The 20,140-nt window shown below is 37.4% G+C and overlaps 1 protein-coding gene and 1 pseudogene across 1 annotated transcript in view; one reads left to right on the top strand and one right to left on the bottom strand.

The window, feature by feature from the left end:
• LOC105542120 (regulating synaptic membrane exocytosis protein 2-like) overlaps positions 1 to 20,140 on the top strand; it is a 244,119-nt gene that overhangs the window by 36,069 nt on the left and 187,910 nt on the right. The gene's annotated exons all lie outside the window — the stretch shown is intronic.
• Positions 16,913 to 20,140, bottom strand: part of LOC105542123 — a 44,013-nt pseudogene continuing 40,785 nt past the window's right edge.

Below are 20,140 nucleotides of genomic sequence, written 5' to 3' on the forward strand. Positions count from 1 at the left end.
AAGAAATGCTAAGGAGAGTTATTCAAACTGAAATAAACAAAAAAAAGAAATGCTTTTCAGGTGGAATGAGAAGGGTGCTAACTAGTAATATGAACACATATTAAAGTATAAAACTCACTGGTAAAAGTAAGTACACAGTTACATTCAAAATACTCTAGTCCTGTAATGGTGGTGTGTAAATCGCTTATAGCTTTAGTATGAAGGTTAACAAACTATTAAAAATAGTAATAGCTACAATAATTTGTTAAGGGATATACAATGAAAAAAGATATAAATTGTGACAACAAAAACATAAAATGTTGGGGAGGGGTGTAGTAAAAGTATAGCTTTAAAAATGCAATCAAAGTTTAGTTGTTATTATGTTAAAATAGTCTGTTACAACTATAACATATTTTAGATAAACCTCATGGTAACCACAAAATGAAAACCTATAGTAGATATATAAGGCTAAAAAGTAAGGAATCAAAGCACACCACTGCAGAAAATAATCTAATCACAAAGTAACATGGCTGGAGAAGGAAAAAGGAACAAAAGATCCACAAAACAACCAAGAGCAAAGTTAGAGGGAAGGAAATAGTAAACTGACAAACCTTTCGCAGGACTATGAAAGGAAGAGAAGACTCCATTAAATGAAATCAGGAATTAAAGAAAAGATATTTCAACTCAGACCACAGAACCACAAAAGATCATAAAAGTCTACTATGAATAATTATACACCAAAAAACTGGATAAACTAGAAAAATAAGATTAATTATTTAACACGTATAATCTACCAAGACTGAATCATGAAGAAACAGAAAATCTAAACAGATCAATAATGAATAAGGAGCTAGAATCAGTAATGTTTCCCATCAAAGCAAAGCCCAGAACCTGATGGTTTCACTGCTGAATTTTACTAAACATGTAAAGAAGAACTGATACCAATCTTTTTCAAACTTTTCAAAAATAAATGAAGAGGAGTGAATACTTCCAGACTTATTTTATAAAGCTGGCATTATGCCAATATCCAGACAAGGACACTAAGAAATTAAAAATTTCTTAAACTTTTTAATTACAAAGAAAATAAATTCACAGGCCAATATTCTTGATGAACATAGATGCAGAAATCCTCAACCAAATACTAGCAAACTGAATTCAACACCATATTAAATGGATCATCCACCATGATAAAGTGGGATTCATCGTAGGATGCAAGGATAGTTCAACATGCACAATTCTATAAATGTGATACACCACATTAACAGAATGAAGGACAAAAATCATATGATCATCTCAATAGATGCAGAAAAGCATTTGACAAACCTGAACATCCTTTCATGATAAATAAACTTCTAAAAAATTAGGTAGAGAAAGAGTGTACCTCAGGCGTTATATCACAAACTCACAACTAACATCATTCTAAATGGTGAAAGTTGAAAACTTTCCTCTAAGATCAGGAACAAGAAAAGGATGCCCACTCTTACCACTTCTAGTCAATATAGTACTGGAAGCTTTTGCCAGAGCAACTAGGCAAAATAATGAAATAAAGGCACCCAAATTGGAAAGGAGGAAGTTAAATTGTCTGTATTTGCAAATAATACGATCTTATATACAGCAAACCCTATAGACTCAGCCAAAGAACTACTAAAACTAAGAAATGAATTCACTAAAGTTGCAGGATACAAAATCAACCTACAAAAATTAGTAGCATTTTTGTGCAGTAAGAATGATGTACCAGATAAACAAATCAAGGAAATATCCTGTTTACAATAGCTACAAAAAAATATCTAGGAATACATGTAACCAAGGAGGTGAAAGATAAGTATATTGAAAAGTATAAAACATTGATGAAAGACATTGAAGATGACACAAATAAATGGAAATTTCGTGTTAATGAATTAGAAGAATATTGTTTAAATGTTCATACTCCTCAAAGCTACCTACAGATTTAATGCAATCCCTATGAAAATTCCATGATATTTTTCACAGAAGCAGAAAAACAATCCTAAAGATATTTATGGAACTACAAAAGACCCTGGAGAGCAAAAGCAGTTTTGAGCAAAAAGAACAAAGCTAGGGCATAACATACCTGATTCTAAAATCTCCAAAGCTATAGTACCAAAAGAGCATGGTATTATAAACAGATATATAGACCACTGGTACAGAATAGAGAGTGCAGAAATAAATTCAGGCATTTCCAGTCAATTGATCCTTGACAGAGATGCCAAGAATACACAATGGGCAGAGGGCAATCTCTTCAGTACATGATATTGGGGAAATTGCTACTCACATGTAGAAGAATAAAATTAGACCCTTATGTCACACCATATACAAAATTAACTCAAAATGGGTTAAATACTGAAATCTAAGATCTGAAACTCTTAAACTTCTAGAGGACAACATAGTGGAAAAGCTCCATGACATTGGTCTGTACAATGATTTTTTAAGGTATGATCCCAACAGCGAAAGTAGCCAAATGGAATTACATGAAACTAAAAAGTTTCTGTACAGCAAAGGAAACAACAGAGTGAAGAGGCAGCCTACAGGAACGGAGAAAATATTTGCAGACCATACATCTGATAAGGGGTTAATATCCAGAATATATTAGGAAGTCAAACAACTCAATAGCAAGAAAACATACAACTCAATTTAACAATGGGCAAAGAGCCAGGCAGGCAATCTCTACTAGAGCTTCTGGCCCAGCAGTCCCGCTTTTGTGTGATTTCAATAGGTAGTTGCAGACTCCTGTTGTCCAGGGAAACACCTGAGTGGCAGGGCAGGTGACTCTGCCTACCCCTGCTGCTGGTAGCCAGGTGGGCAACACCTGCTACAGCTTCCGGCCCCACCATCCCTCTTCTGCCTGAACTCAGCTGGTGGGTGCGGCGTACCCTTGTCCTGGGAAACAACTGTGTAGCAGGGCAGGGCAAGTGGCCCTACCCACCTCCACTGCTGGTAGCCAGGCAGGCAGTGCCTGCTAGAGCTTCCAGCCTTGTGAGCATGTTTCTGCCTGCATTTGCTGAGGGGAGCAATCTCCTGTTGCCCTAGAGGCACCTAGATGGCAGGGCAGGCAACTCTACCCACCCCCACCTCTTGTAGCCAGACAGACCACACCTGCTAGAGCTTCCAGCCCAGTGGTCACACTTCTGCCTGAACTCTGTGTGCCGCCACAATGCCATGTTCCCCTGTGAAGCACTCAGACAGCAGATTAGGGTCAAGCTGGTGAAGATATGGCTTGTCTGCCAACTGTGGCCCCTGCCTGAGGGAACCCTGTGCACCGGAACACCCAAGAAAAGAAATACAGGCATGGAGACAGTAATCGGAGGGGGCTCCCACAAGACCCATGAGCAAAATAATTTGAGCTAAGTATTACAAACTGATTTTATGGGTGAGAAACTGAGACTTAATAGAGATTAGCACAAAGACTATGTCTTCTTCATCTATGTATCCCCTGTACCTGGCAAATATGCTGCCATATAGTGAACTAAAAGTTCAAAGAACAGATCAGAGAATTAATTTATCAGTTGCAAGTTTGGTTTTTGTTTTACAACCTATTGTCAAGTGTTGCAGTTTTCCTTTGTTATATTTCTTGTCATTTTTAAATTTACAATCCAAAAATAGACATTACTCAAAGTGTGACTGATATGTTTTTGATCTATGTCCCAACCCAAATCTCACATCGAATTGTTTCTTTTGTTAATATTCTAATAACTATCTTATCTCATTCTGGAATTATTGCAATTGTAACAGATTTCCTTATGTTCACCTTTTATTCTTTTTTAAAAATTTTATTTTTCCATAAGTTATTGGGATACGGGTGGTATTTGGTTACATGAATAAGTTATTTAGTGGAGACCAGTGAGGTGTGATTGTGTCACTGCCCTGCAGCCTTGGTGTCAGAGCGAGACCCTCTCTCTTAAAAAAAAAAAAAAAAAAAAAAGAAAGAAAGAAAAAAGAGAAAAGAAAAAAAAGTGCTATAAATGCGCAGTGGAATACTATTTAACCTTTTAAAAGAAAGGAAATTCTATCATATGCAACAATGTGAATGATCTCAGAGGATATTATGTTAAGTGAAACAAGCTATGGACAGAAAGACAAATACTGGGCGATTTCACTTATATGTGAACTCTAAAGAAGTTTAATTCATAGAAAGAGAGAGTAGAATTCTGTTTACCAGGGACTCTGTGGTGGGGTTGAAATAAGGGGATTTATGAGATGGTGAAAGGACACAAAATTTCAGTTAGAAGGAATATGTTCAAGACATACATTGTGTAACATGGTGACTATAGTTAATAACATATTGTACAGTTGAAAATTTCTAAGAGTAGATTTTAAGTGTCACCACACAAAAAATGGTATGTGAGGTAATGCATTTGTTTTATAGCTTGATTTAGTCATTCTACAATGTATACATATATCAAAACTTGTGCACCATGAATATATACAATTTATACTACTTGTCAATTAAAAAATGAGGATAAAAAATTCCTGTAAAGCTTGATCCAAAATAGCTACTAAAATGTAAAATGGCATACTTTCTCAAGTTATTTTCAGCTTAAAACCCCTTTTACCAGTTATCTCATCTTATACTTGCAATGATCCCATAATGTAGAGGAAATAACATTATTCTTACAGATGCAGTAACTGAAATTTAAAGAAGTTAAGTAACATTCAAAGTTATACTGGGGTAGCCAGGACTCGATCTAGATCTTTTGAATTTATACCTACCTCTTCTCCATAGGAAATTTTGTGTATTAGTTAAGACTGGCATAATGCTGTGTCGAGATCAGTTTACCCATAGAACTCAAAGAATATTTTGTAAGCTAGTATATATTTTTTTATAATATTGAGGAGCCACTGCCAGAGAGTTGAACGTTTTCTCAGTAATTTTGTGTTTTCTTTGTATACCACATGTTTCTATAGGAAAAAAATATATTGATAAAGGTTAGGTTCCCAGAGTTAACCCCAAAACCTACCTAACAAATAGGTAGTTTTAATGACAAAGCAGGGTTTGTCATTTATTGCAACATTATAGTATTTTATCTACATTAGCTTCTATGGACCATGGCGGGAACCTAAAGCTACTTCTATGGGAATATGCATTATAGGTTAAAACAACTGATTTAGGAAAGATAATTTTAGAATATAATCAACTTGAAAATTGGATGTGGATAAATAGAGTTAGGATCAGTGGTTTAGGAAATACAAATCAAAATATAAATGTTCTGATTGGAGAGAATTAAATGAAAAAATGTATGTAAAGTACTTAACACAGTGTTTGCCTCAATAAATGCTAGTAGATTCTTAAAAAACTGATAGCTTATTGTCTCTCTTCTTTTTACTCATATTACTGATCCTTAGTGATTACTGACACTGCAATATAATCTCCATTCTGTCTCCTGCTGGCTAGGATAGAACTACCTTATCTTAACACCGGACTGCTAAGCAGTGCGTTTTCGAAAGCCCTTTCGAGACTTTTTTGAACTGCCAGCATCATATATTCCATTCACTGTGAATCTGCTAACTCCTGAGAATTTTATAACGTTACCTGTCTTTCTGGGCCTTCTTGGTCAGGAAAAATGTCCGTGTGTTCATTCTGATTTTCTTATTTTCTTTCCCACTTTTAGGGAAAAACACAGAGTAAACATAGTTGTGTGTTGGTTTTAGACTTTGTGATATTTTAAAATATGTTTTATATATCATTTAGAATATATTTATCATCTGCTGTGTTCCAGGCACTGTTCTAGAAATTTGGGACACTACAATGAATAAAACTATCAAATAAACCCTTGATAATTTCTACCATACAGGAGTTTACATTCTATATCATTGCTATTTTCATAAGTAATGACTGTAACAATCTTATGGCCGGAATATGTTTTTGTTTTTATTCAACACTTTTCACTTGTAACTAACTGAATTGTAACTCCTTGATTTATAACTAAATCACAATGTTTTCAGTTATAATTTAGGCCTAACCATGCACAATTTTGAAAATGTACATAAATCAAGTGTAATAAAATAATTTCTAGTATTATAGAAAGAGTACTGAAAATGAGTAGTCTGTGCTCCAGTTACAGCTCTCCTGTAAATGAATGTGCAACCTTGAGCAAGTTACATAAATTCTCCCAACCATGGGTAAAATTAAAATTTAAGATTGGGGTGTGTCCAGAGTTCCTTCAGTTGTAAAAATTTCTGTGATCTTAAAGTTTTCAACAGGTATGTAAAGTACCTTTGTTTTTTCTTTTTTTCTTTTTTAACAGGTCAGCAAACTAAAATTTCAGTTTATTTTTGGACCACATTGTTTTACAGGTAGGCATTAACTCAAAAAACAAACAAACAAAAACCCCAGCAATTTGAAATTTGATAGACAAAAGAGGAAAAAAAAGAAACCTTGTTTTTATTTTTATTTTAGTTTAGTTTAGTTTAGAGACAGAGTCTCACTCTCCCACCCAGGCTGGAGTGCAGTGGCGTGATCTCGGCTCACTGCAACCTCTGCCTCCTGTGTTGTTCAAATGATTCTTGAGCTTCAGCCTCCCGAGTAGCTGGGATTACAGGTGTGCACCACCACGCCTGGCTAATGTTTGTATTTTTTTTTGAGATGGGGTTTTGCCATGTTGGCTAGGGTGGTCTCAAACTCCAGGCCTCAGGTGATCTGCCCACCTCGACCTCCCAGAGTATTGGGATTATAGGTATGAGCCACCATGCCTGCCCCAAATCTTTTATCTTTGGCTTTTTTAACCATTTCATACAAACCAATGACTAAGTAAAGCTAAGTACATACACGAAAAAGTTTACTGGAATGCTTGGGATAAGATAGTAATTTTGTCGTAGGTTTTGCTTTTTTTAAACAAGATTTTTCCTCCTTTGAGATTATAAATATGAACATGGTCACACTACAAGTAAAGTCAGAAGTAGGACAGAGAACAATCCGAAGGGGGTTTGGTCGTTGGAGATCACTAAAAATGGCTGACCCAAACAATATGTACAAAAATATAAAATGTAAATTAAAAATACAAACACATTTCCTTTTTAAAGTACTTTTAAGAAAACAAGCAGGGCCTTGGAAGTTTTAGTTCTTTTTTCTCCTCTGTTACAAATTCTTGTGGTTTTGATTGGGTGGTGGAGAGCACTGCTGGACCTCTCTCCCCAAAGGTGACCATGTGTTTAGATTCTGAGATGAAAAATGGAGAGGAAATATGTCATGGTGGCCTTCCAAATATTTTTTAACTTTTCTTTCTTTTTTTTTTTTTGCTGTCTGATCATCCTTATTTGGTCTATTTTGGTATCAACATCATCATCCTCTTCAGCTGCCCATTTGCCCATAGCAGCCTCAGCTCCCTCATCTTCATCTCCATCCTCTTCCTCACCATTATCTTCTTATTTCTCTTCCTCTTCCTCCCCACCTTCTTCCTCTTTTTCATCTCTCTCATTGCCAGCCTCCTGCTCCTCATTTTCCTAATTAGCCTTCCCATTAGCAGGGGCATCTCCTCCATTTTCTGCCTCCGCATAACTTCCTTCTCCTTTATGCCCTTGGTGGTGATCTCACAGCTAGTGTCCATGGCTGCTTCATGGTGGAGCATGCCAGTGATCTGATACAGGGAATTAAAAAGAAAGCGAGAGTTCAGGGACTCTGGTGATAAAGCTACAGAGTTTCCTGCTGTGGATGTGGCTGCTGTGAGAAGGGAGCAGGACTGAGAAAAATGCAAAGATAGATTTTAAGAGCAGCCAGTGAGGCTAAAGTATCTTTTCTTTAGAATGCGCTCTTTTCCTAATGACACTGTCAGCTCATAGAGGATCCAGAATTTAAGTCTCATTATAAGTTAAAACTAGTGCTAGCACACTGAAGACATTCAATAAATACTTAATGAAATTATAGCAATATGTGTTAGATTATAAAAAACTGTGGAATGTCTGAGGTTTTATTCTATTGACAAACTAACAAGTTAGCCTGCCATGGTTTCAAGATGCTGGCAGAAGAAATGAAACTCTGGGTCAGAGATGAAGGACAGTTGATTACTCACAGCAATAATAGTAGGCAGTGTATCATCATTTGTTTCAATTCGGTAAGCTCCTATTCCCACAGGGTGCAATAAAGAGGGCCAGATTATACCTGCACATGCAGTGAGCTGAGTTATAGGAGAGGAACTCTCAGGCTAGGGCGTCAAATCTTTCATAGCTTGTAGTAAGTATGCTTTACTGCCCTTTGACCTAGAAGGAGACATTATTTTCCAAAGCTGCCCCCAAATCTGTCGCTGAAGCAGAGCTTATCTTCCAAGTGTTTACGGTGCAAACGAGATAGTTCAGAACAGTAAGTCATGCATCTTACAGGACATGAAGAAACAAGGGACATCCATGAATTACCTTCCAACACAGTATTAGAATTATTGTTATATTAAAGGATAAAATAGTTGGGCATGGTGGCGTGTGCCTGTAGTCCCAGCTACTCGGGAGGCTGAGGCAGGAGAATCGCTGAACCTGGGAGGTGGAGGTTGCAGTGAGCCAGGATTGCGCCACTGCACTCCAGCCTGGGTGACAAGAGTGAAACTCTGTCTTAAAAAAAAAAAAAAAAAGGATAAGTTTAGACTTGATCTTATCTATCTCTACCAACTAAAATACTAGAAACTGATAAACATGTGCCCTTTTTATAACCAATCTTCAGAAGGGAGCACACTCTGAAAGCAACATTTAAGTAAATTCTTGAACGTTGCTGAATACACAGATTGAACAATTAACTGTACTTGCTCATTGACTCAAGGAAAGGATGGAAAGGTAGCTCATATAATAATTCAAGTGTTTTACGTATAAAGTAATTGGGCTGTGTGTCAATTTCTGGGGATTCAGAGATTGTTAACACAAGATAAACATAATCATTTGAAATTTAAGATCTATTTTTAAATTTCAAGAATAAATTTATTTCAGATATTTCTTTCACTTTATCAAAATTCTTAATGAAAAATGAAACCCCAGATACCATATTTATGTTAATTTGAGGTTGTGTTAATAAACATCGGTGTTCTTTTTATGTTAAGTAGGAATTGTTAGCAACTTGACTAGTAGTGCTTATAAATAGACAACAACAAATCCTACAAACCAGACATTAGTGAAAACAAACCAACAACCAAAAATTACTATCTGTACCTTTAAATTCCTAAGCATTTTTTAGAGTTTGTTTGACAAACTTAGGTTGGATTTAAAATTTAGCTCAGTGACTCAGTTGCAGCTGTTCCAAATAATTGGTCATGAGCTTTTTATACTAGCTGGCTTAATCTAACAGAGTGCAGCTTCCTGTGGCTTTTTCCTCTCAGTGACCAAGAATCTGAAATATATATATATCTTAAGAGATTATCTTAGTCATTCATATTTAAGAATAACAACTTAGTATAGGCTTAACAAAGAGCAATTTTTATATACTTTTTATTTTAGATAATTTTGATCTGGCTAGATAAAAATAATAGGAATTCCAAATAACTATATATTTTAAAAATAAGAAACATACCCATTGAATCAATTTAGAAAATCCAGGCATATGAAAGAAGTACTCCTTTTGGTTAGAAATAGCTACTTTAACACTTGTTATATAGCCCAATCACTATGTCTTGATATCTGATTTATTGCTTCTGTAATGATTAAAATTATTTCTCTGTTATGACAGTGGTAGAAGTCAAGAGATACATAAACATTACCAGTTCTTGCCCATCGAAATACGTTTCTTGTTTAAAAAACCCCCCCAAACCACAGCACCACTTCTTTTCTCATATCAGCAACAACGAAACTATAGCAACAACAAAACTAGAGCAACGAAACAAAAAAGTATGCTCCCATTATATCTTGAGTTAATAAATATTAGCTTCTTGACTGCCATAAAAGTGAGTTAATGCCTACCTGAGTGAGTTACTCAAGATCTTTATATGGGCAGGTGTTTTTTCCCTGTCTTTGTTTTTATGGCCTGTATGAGTCCATTTTCATTCTCGTGATAATGTATCTGAGACTGGGCAATTTACAAAAGAGAGGTTTAATGGACTTACAGTTCCACATGGCTGGAGAGGCCTCACAATCATGGTGGAAGGCAAGGAGGAGCAAGTTACATGTTACATGGATAGTGACAGGCAAAGAGAGAGCTTGTGCAGGGAAACTTGCTCTTATAAAATCATTAGATCTTGTGAGACTTATTCACTATCATGAGAACAGCATGGGAAAGACCTGCCCCCATGATTCAGTTACCTCCCACTGAGTCCCTCCCACAACATGTGGGAATTCAAGATGAGATCTGGGTGAGGAAACAACCAAACCATATCATTCCACCCCGGTCATTCCCAAATCTTATGTCTTCACATTTCAAAAGCAGTCATGCCTTCCTAACAGTCCCCCAAAGTCTTAACTCATTTCAGCATTAACTCAAAAGTCCACATTCCAGAGTCTCATCTGAGACAAGGCAATCCCTTCTGCCTATGAGCCTGTAAAATCAGAAGCAAGTTAGTTACTTCCTAGATACATTGGTAGTACAGGCATTGAATAAATACAACTGTTGCAAATGGGAGAAATTGGCCAAAATGAGGGGCTACAGGCCCCATGCAAGTCCGAAATCCAATAGGGCAGTCATTACACCTTAAAGTTCCAAAACAGTCTCCTTTGACACCATGTCTCACATCTAGGTCATGCTGATGCAAGAGGTGGGTTCCCATGGTCTTGGGCAGCTCCACACATGTGGCTTTGAAGGGTACAGCCTCCCTCCCACTGCCTTCATAGGCTGGTGTTGAGTGTCTGCGGCTTTTCCAGGCAACTTGCTGTCAGTGGGTCTACCATTCTGGGGTCTGGAGGATGGTGGCCCTCTTCTCATAGCTCCACTAGGTGGTGCCTCAGAAGGGACTCTGTGTGGAGACTCCGACCCTACTTTTCGTTTCTCCACTGCCCTAACAAAGGTTTTCTATGAGGGCCCTGCCCCTGCAGCAAACTTTTGCCTGGGCACCCAGGCATTTCCATACATCGTCTGAAATCTAGGTGAAGGTTCCCAAACCTCAGTTCTTGATTTCTGTGCACCCACAGGCTCAACACCATGTGGAAGCTGCCAAGGCTTGGGGCTTCCACCCTCTGAAGCAGCAGCCTGAGCTGTACCTTGGCCCCTTTTAGTCAGGCTGGAGCAGCTGGGACACAGGGCACCAAGTCCCTAGACTGCACACAGAAGGGGTACCCGGGGCCTGACCCACAAAACCAGTTTTTCCTCCTAAATCTCCAGGCCTGTGATGGAAGGGGCTGCTGCAAAGGTCTCTGACAAGCCCTGGAGACATTTCCTCCATTGTCTTGGTGATTAACATCTGGCTCCCTGTTACTTATGCAAATTTCTGCAGCTGGCTTGAATTTCTCCCCAGAAAATGGGATTTTGTTTTCTATCACATTATCAGGCTGCAAATTTTTCACACTTTTATACTGGTTCCTTTTTAAAACTGAATGCCTTTAACAGCACCCAAATCACATCTTGAACGCTTTGCTGCTTAGAAATTTCTTCCCACAGATACCCTAAATCATCTCTCTTAAGTTCAGAGTTCCACACATCTCTAGGGCAGGGGTAAAATGCCACCAGTCTCTTTGCTAAAACATAACAATAGTCACCTTTGCTGTAATTCCCAACAAGTTCCTTATCTCCATCTGAGACTACTTTATCCTGGATTTCATTGTCCATATCATTATCAGCATTTTGGTCAAAGCCATTCGACAGGTCACTAGGGAGTTCCAAACTTTCCCATATTTTTCTTTCTTCTGAGCCCTCCAAACTGTTCCAACCTCTGCCTGTTACCCAGTTCCAAAGTCAGTTCCACTTTTTTGTGTATCTTTTCAGTAGCACCCCACTCCTGGTACCAATTTACTGTATTAGTCCATTTTCACGTAAAGGACGTACCCAAGACTAGGCAATATACAAAAGAAAGAGGTTTAATGGTCTTACAGTTCCACATGGCTGGGAAGGTCTCACAATCATTGTGGAAGGCAAGGAGGAGCAAGTCACATCTTACGTGGATGGTGGCAGGCCAAGAAAGAGCTTGTACAGGGGCAAGTATAAAACCAGCAAATCTCATGAGACTTATTCAACCAGCAAATCTCATGAGACTTATTCACTATCATGAGAAGAGCACAGGAAAGACCTGCCCCCATGATTTAATTACCTTTCACCAGTGCCTCCCACAACACATGGGAATTCAAGATGAGATTTGGGTGGGGGCAAAACCAAACCATATCATGGCCTTAAATTGCAGTCCACATTGTTGCACTGCAGTGCCTAATTCTGTTGCATACTCTTGGTCTTAATTCTCCTGGATAGGAGAAGAACATAACTTTTGTTAAGACGTGTACTAAAGTTAATCTCTTTGTTCAACTCATCTGAAGTGTGTTTATTTGAAATATGATTACGTGCAAAATTTAACTGATGTAAAACAACTCCATCAGATTCTATACCTTTAAATGAGTATTGTCTTCTTCAAAGTAGTCACCTTGGGAGACTATGGGTTTATTCCAGCCATCTGTCACTGTTGGTATTAGGGTTCTCTAGAGGAACAGAACTAATAGCATAGATGTATATATAAAGCAGAGTTTATTAAGGAGTATTGACTCACATGATCACAAGGTGAAGTCCCACAATAGGCCATCTGCAAGCTGAGGAGCAAGGAAGCCAGTCTGAGTCCCAAAACCTCAAAAGTGGGGAAGCTGACAGTGCAGCCTTCAGTTTGTGGTTGAAGGTCCAAGAGCCCCTGGCAAACCACTGGTGTAAGTCCGAGAGTCCAAAAGCTGAAGAACTTGGAGTCCGATGTTTGAGGGCAGGAAACTTCCACCATGGGAGAAAGATGAAATCCAGAAGACTTGGCCAGTCTAGTCCTTCCACATTCTTCTGCCTGCTGGCAGCTGATTAGATGGTGCCTACCCAGATTGAGGGTGGGTCTGCCTCTTCCAGTCCACTGACTCAAATGTTAATCCTTTGGCAACACTCCCACAGATACCCAGGAACAATACTTTGCATCCTTCAATCCAACCAAGTTGACACTCAACCATCACACTGCTTTTATCATTTTTTAGGAATTAGGCATGGTTATCTTTTTGAAGAGTGAGAGTGAGGAGAGAGAGACTGAATGTTATATGACACAGCTCTACAGCCTTTTAACCACACGTGTAGAGAAGCCTCATACTGGGGACTTTTACTTCATTCTATTTATGTTGTCATCTGAGACTTGACAGACATATGGGCTAAAGACATGTATGTGTACAGAAGTTCATTGTTTCTCATTAAGATTTACACTAGCCTAGGAACTACATAGCATCTGTGCCCTGGTTAGTGACAGAATGAATAGTCTAGGTGCAGTTTATAAAAGCTGCCATACAGCAACTCTCTTTAGCTCCAGTGGTGTTTGTTAGATGTAAATGTACTAAAGTGAAGGAGGGAGGGAGAAGGAAATCTGATTTTGTGCCGTTTAATTTTTTTTTTTTTTTTTTTTGAGACAAGGTCTCACTCTGTTGTTCAGGCTGGAGTGCAGTGGTGCCATCTCAGCTCACTGCAGTCTTGACCACCTGGGATCAGGTGATCCTTCTACCTCAGCCTCCCAAGTAGCCAGGACTACAGGCATGCACCACCACACGTGCTAATTTTCTTATTTTTTTTTAGACACATTGTTTCTGCCATGTTGCCTAGGCTAGTCTTGAATATCTCAGCTCCAGTAATCTGCCCACCTTGGCCTCCCAAAGTGCTGGCATTACAGTGCACCTGGCCTTGCAAATGTTTTGATCCTATGAAATTTTATGTAATTGTATAAAAAGGAGCAGGTTGAGAAGAACGACATGTAGAATTTTACTGAAGGTGAAAGTCAAGAATAGGTCTACTATACTGTTGGTGTTGGTGCTGTAGTCTTATGGAGTATCAGTGATGTCAGTGGGCTTAGGGAGGCCTCTGAACACCGGTGAGACGTTGACTCCAGCCACTGTCCAGGTTCTTGACACCTTTGCAAGCAAATTCAAGGACAAGTCAAAGCAAAAGTAAAAAGTATTTTTTTAAAAGTGAAAGTACACACTCAAGAGTGGGAGTATAGGCCTACTCAGGAGAGTATGTTGTGCCCAATGTGTTTGTGGTTTGTCCAAACCAAAAAAAGGTTTTTCAAATTAAGAGGCAGAATGATCATAAGGATTTCTGGGAAGAGAATGAGATTTCTTGGAATTGAGGTGCCACTGAGTTTTATAACAAACATGAGTATACCTGGAACTGTCATGGTCTGGTGAGATGTGGTTTAGTATAATAATGAGTTTATAATTGAACCTGGGGTACAATTTGAGTCAAATCCAGTGCCATGTTAGATCTAGCTGGTCTTAACTGGTATTTCTTATATCCTGTTTGTTAGGGTCTTATTGGCTCCTCTCCCTTCCCCATTCCTCTAGCTGGTTTCTGTGTTCCTTCTATGTTAGTCATGTGAAACTGTTGCCTGGTATTTCCTGTTTCTTCTGTGACTACCCCATATTCCTGTCTCATAAAGAAGTCAGAAAAGGGCTCTCTTTCTCAGTTATTTCAGGGATACGTTCAAACTTGTCATTTTCTATAGATTTTCAACACTGCTCTGATACCCTTCACTCTCAGCTGGTGACCTGACTTCCGACTTTGTTGGGAAAATGGAGTCTATAACATGTGTACTCTTAGGTTTTCTACTTTCCACTTAATATTGCTTGGATATATTTACGTATATTTGTATTTTGTAGTGAACGTTTGTTGATGACTTCTCCCAGGATAGAAACCTGTTCCTCCTATCTAATCGTATTCTAAATTTCCTAGCCATCTAATTTAGGTGGTAATTACTCTGGAACAAGATGTATGGAATCTTCAAGAGCAAAGATGGTCTTATTCTATATCCTTTCCTATATCGTTGTACTGATTATTCCTATCCTTTACTAACCCTTCATTTTCCTGGCCAATTCTTACGCAGTTATCTCCCTTTCTGTCTCCTCGAATCCCTTCATTGAGATAATTCACATACTGTACAATTCAACCTTTCAAAGTGTAGAGTTCAGTGCTTTCTAGTATATTCTCAGAGTGGTGCAACTATAACCACAGTCTAATTTTAGACCATTTCGTTCTTTTGTTCCTCCTGAAAGAAACCCTGTACCCGTTAGCACTCCCTCCTCCCTTTTCCCTTCCCTCATCCTAGGCAACCACTAACCTTTTATGGATTTGCCTGTTCTGGAGATTTCATATAAACAGAACCATACGGTATGTTGTCTTTTGTGACTTCTTCTTTCACTTAACATAATGTTCTCAAGGGTCATTCACGTCATAACATGTGTCAGTACTTTTCTTCTTTTTTTATTGTGATAAAATGCACATATAAAATTTTACCATATGGCATTTGGTACATTTGCAGTGTTATGCAAACATCACCACTATCCAGTTTTGGAATATTTTCATCACCCCAAAAGGAAACCCTGTATTCATTAAGTACTCACTCTCCATTATTCCCTCACCCCAGCCACTAATCTGGCAACCACTAATCTCTTTCTGTCTCTCTAGATTTGTCTGTTCTCGATATTTTATATAAATGGAATCATACAGTATGTAATTTTTGTGTGTGCCTGGCTTCTTTTACTTAGAATAATGTTTTCAAGATTCGTTCATGTCATAACATGTATAGTACTTTTTTGTTTTCTTTTATGGCCAAATAATAATCTGTTATATGAATATGCCACATATATGTGGACAAATGTCCATCAGATGATTTGAGTTATTTCCATTTTTTTGACTATTATGAATAATGCTGTGAACATTCATGTACAAGTTTTTGTGTAGATGTGTGTTTCCATTGTTCTTGGATATATACTTAGGAATGGAATTGCTGGGTCATATGGTAACTCTAGGTTTAAGTTTTTAAAAAACTACCAAACTTTTCCAAAGTGGTTGCACTATTCTACATTCCCACCAGCAATGTGTGAGGGTTTTACTTTCTCCACATCCTTCCCAACACTTGTTATTTTCTCTTTTTGATTGTGTCCATCCTGGTGGGTATGAAGTAGTATCCTACTGTGGGTTTGACTTGCATTTCTCTAATGACAAATGATGGTGAGCAACTTTTCATGTGTTCATTGGCTATTTTTATATTTTATTTGAAGAAATATGTATTCAAATCCTTGGCCTGGCATGGTGGCTTTTGCCTGTAATCCCAGCACATTGAGAGGTTGAGGTGGGAGGATTTCTTGAGCCTAGGAGTTCAAGACCAGCTTGGGCAACATAGTGACACCCTATCTCTACAAAACAAATAAATAAATAAAAATAAATGAAATAAAAACAAAAAAATTAGCTGGGCTTGGTGATGTGCCTCTGTAGTCCCAGCTAATCAGGAGGCAGAGGTGGGAGGATTCCTTGAGCCTGTGAGGTTGAGGTGGCACTGATCTGTGATCCTGCTACTGCACTCCAGCTTGGGTGACAGAGCAAGACCCTGTTTCAAAATAAAATAAGAATAAAATAAAGTAAAATAAATTAGAATTATGGTTTAGAGATGGTTCAATCACAGTTTTATAACCTTGTTTATCAAGAGTGAAAATTGGAAATTATTAAAAGTAGCTAAAAAGGTAACAGATATCAGTGTTTAATGTTTCTGTAACTGTTGGTAAGGCTTACATCTAAATCTGATGCAGAATTCTTAATGGTATTGGAACAATCCTTTTCTCAGCCACATAGTATTCACTGGTACTATAAGTCTGGAAGAGACTGGCTGTGGGTACTACTTCTTGTCTTCAGCTGTAACTGTGATCAGCTGTGTGTGACTGTGCAATATCAGCAAGTGCACTTTGTATCTTTTCTAGAAGCATTTCCCTAGATAAACAATATGTAGCAGCCTCATGGTTTTATTGTAGCTTATATAAGCTAGTAGCCTATAAAGCAGCTGTAGATTCTTCACTGGATAAGGAGTCTATCAAAACATCAATGTCTTTTGCTGTTTGTGCAATCAGTGCTGTAAGAAGCTGAGCATACTCTTCTGTAGGGTTAGCTGGCTGGTCTTTGTTAATTGCTGTCTGAATATTATTAAAAGAGGCAGGAAGACCACATTGCTGCAACACATCAGTGGCATTACAAAACTGATCTGAAAGTGAGTTCATGGTGTCTTACAGCTGCATGAGCTGATCACCGTGTTCCTCTCGCTCTTTTCACTTTCTTGATGGTGCCCTTTGGACAAAGTTTTTAATTTTGATGTCCAGTTTGTCTTTTTTTGTTTTTGTTGTTTGTGCTTCAGTGTCATATCTAAGGAAACCATTACCTAACCCAAGGTCATGAAAATTACTTTTATGTTTTTTTCTAAGAGTTTTATGGTTTTGACTTTGACATTTAGGTCTTTAATCCCCTTGGAGTTAATTTTATATGATGTGAAATAAGAGTCTAACTTCATTCTCTCGTATAAGGATAAACAGTTTTCTCAGCACTATTTGTTGTAAATGCTATTCGTTCTCTACTGAATAGCCTTTGCACCTTTGTCAAAAATCAATTCATCATTGATATAAGGGCTTATTTCTGGACTTCAGATCAATAGAACTGATCTGAAAAAAGTTAACTTGGATTTTGATACTAATTGTATCAAATGTGTGTCAATTTCAGGAGTATTGCTGTCTTAACAATATTACGTTTTGTGGCTTATGGACATGGGGTGTCTTTCCATGTATTTAAATCTTCTTTATTTTTTTCCCAATAATGATTTGTAGTTTTCAGTACACAAATCTTAACACATCTTTTGTTAAATTTGTACCTAAGTATTTTTTTTCTTTTTTTTTTTTTTTTAAAGATACAGGATCTTGCTCTTTTGCTCAAGCTAGAGTATAGTGGTGTTGATTTCAGCTCACTGTAGCCTTGAAATCCTGGGCTCAAACAGTCTTCCCACATCTGCCTCCTGAGTAGCTAGGACTATAAGCATGTGCTATTACACCTGGCTAATTTTTTTTTTTCATTTTGCAGAGACAAGGTCTTGCTATGTTGCCTAGGCTGGTCTTGAACTCCTGGCCTCAAGCAGTCCTACTACCTCAGCCTCCCAAGTTGCTGGGATTATAGGTGTGAGTCATCATGCCTGGCTCATGCTATTTTAAACATGCAGTTGTTTTCATAATTTCATTTTGGAAATGTTCATTGCTAGTATCAGAAATACAATCGATCTTTGAATATTGGTCTTGTATCCTGCAATTAGTTTTAATCTACTCAGTTCTTAAGACTTTTGTCAAATATCGTGTGTTCCAGGAAGTTTTTACACATCCTTTAGGACTGCTTTAGGTAACCCTTCTTTATGTTGCCCTAAATCCTTCCCCATACCCTCATTATACAATGTACCTCTATGCTGCTTTGTTGCTGTAAGTTTGTTTGTAGACCTCTCATCTAAACTCTTAGATTGGTTTTCAGTACTGATGTTGCCAACAAATTCTCCACAAAGAATAGAGTTTTGGAAAAATAACACTAATGAAAAAATAGAGTTAGAAAAATGTATGAATTATCTCATTCTTTATTACTTATTTGTTCATTATCAAAAGATAAATTTTTGAGTTCTTTAAATGAGTTAGCTAAACTCACATGAATATCGAATGTTCTTATAAATAAGTCTCTCCCATTTCACAAATCCTCTGATGCTTTGCTTCTCTAAACATTTCCAGGAAAAAATTTTTGCAGGAGATTGTAAATGTGTTTAGGGATGGAAAAGGTCGATAATGCTCCAGCACACTGGCAGTACCTTAGGAGCATGGAATTGTGTTTTATTTACTGGTAGCATAATCCCCAATTGTTAGTATGGTCCTTGATAACATGATAGGTATCAATAAATTAATTATTGAATTTATGTTTCTACCTGCAAATCTTGAAGATAGTTTGTTCAAAAATAACACATTTATTGAGCACCTACTAAGTGCCAGTCACTAGTCTAATCTCTGTTTTGTATAGTGATTAGAGCTTTCATGGAGCTTAGCTTCTAGTAAGTAGGGAGAACTCAATATTTCCAGATAAAATTTGCAGTTAAAAGTAATTGCAACAGCTCAACTACTTTTGCACCAGCCTAAACATTTACTAACAAAAGCTATTGTTTTTACTGTTTTTCCTATACCAATGACTCAAAATAAATATTTTGGAACCTTCTTTGACTGCTGTTTACTGTCCTAATGACCAATTGGTCTACCTATAATTTTTCCTTTTTCTTAAGTATCTATATAAATTCTCACTCATTTTTCTTATCTGTTATGATCTGTCATCAGGGTTAGAGAACACAGACCTGTTAACTAGATTATAAATTCGACAACAGCAGCTATGATGTGTATATGCTTTAGTATTGTGTTTGGCACATACTATGTATTCATTAAGTATTTATTGAATGAATAAAGAATGTCACTTTGATCTTAAAAACATCATGGATACCTATGTTCGACAAGATAAAATTTCAAATCCCCTAGTATACAACACTCTTAATAGTCTGATCAATTTACCTTTCCAACCACATCTGCATTGTTCCCCCTTTCCCACCTTAACACATGCAAGCCTCCTTGAAGTTTCTTGAAAATACTGTAATAGGATGTTAATGGAGATGGGATATTAACTTATCAAGTGGGAGCGTAGAATAAGGCTGCCTTCCTTTTTTTTACTTTTGTTGTGGATACTGTGACAACAAATAGTGAAAACCTAATTGACACACATAGATTTCTTATATATGGCATATATATTTGTCATATGTATGTTTGTGTGTATATATATGTACCTACTATATGTGTATATATGCATTTCTATTCTTTTTGTGATTTATAGGCAAAAGATGTTATATTAGTACTTTTTGTTTTGAGTAAAAAAAACTCACCTTAAACTAGCATAAGGGAAGAAAAATAAATTTATTTGTTCATATGACTGGAAAGTCCAACAGATAACTGGATTCAAAGCCTCAGAGAATATCTTTAGGATTCTTTCCATTGGTCTCTTGGTTCTGTTTCCTTTTTTTTTTTTTTTTTAATACTATAAGTTCTAGGGTGCATGTGCATAACGTGCAGGTTTGTTACATATGTATACTTGTGCCATGTTGGTGTGTTGCACCCATCAACTCATCAGCACCCATCAACTCGTCATTTACATCAGGTATAACTCCCAATGCAATCCCTCTCCCCTCCCCCCTCCCCGTGATAGGCCCTGGTGTGTGATGTT

This window comes from Mandrillus leucophaeus, unplaced genomic scaffold (genome assembly GCF_000951045.1).
Source record: "Mandrillus leucophaeus isolate KB7577 unplaced genomic scaffold, Mleu.le_1.0 Scaffold250, whole genome shotgun sequence".
Lineage (NCBI taxonomy): Eukaryota > Metazoa > Chordata > Mammalia > Primates > Cercopithecidae > Mandrillus > Mandrillus leucophaeus.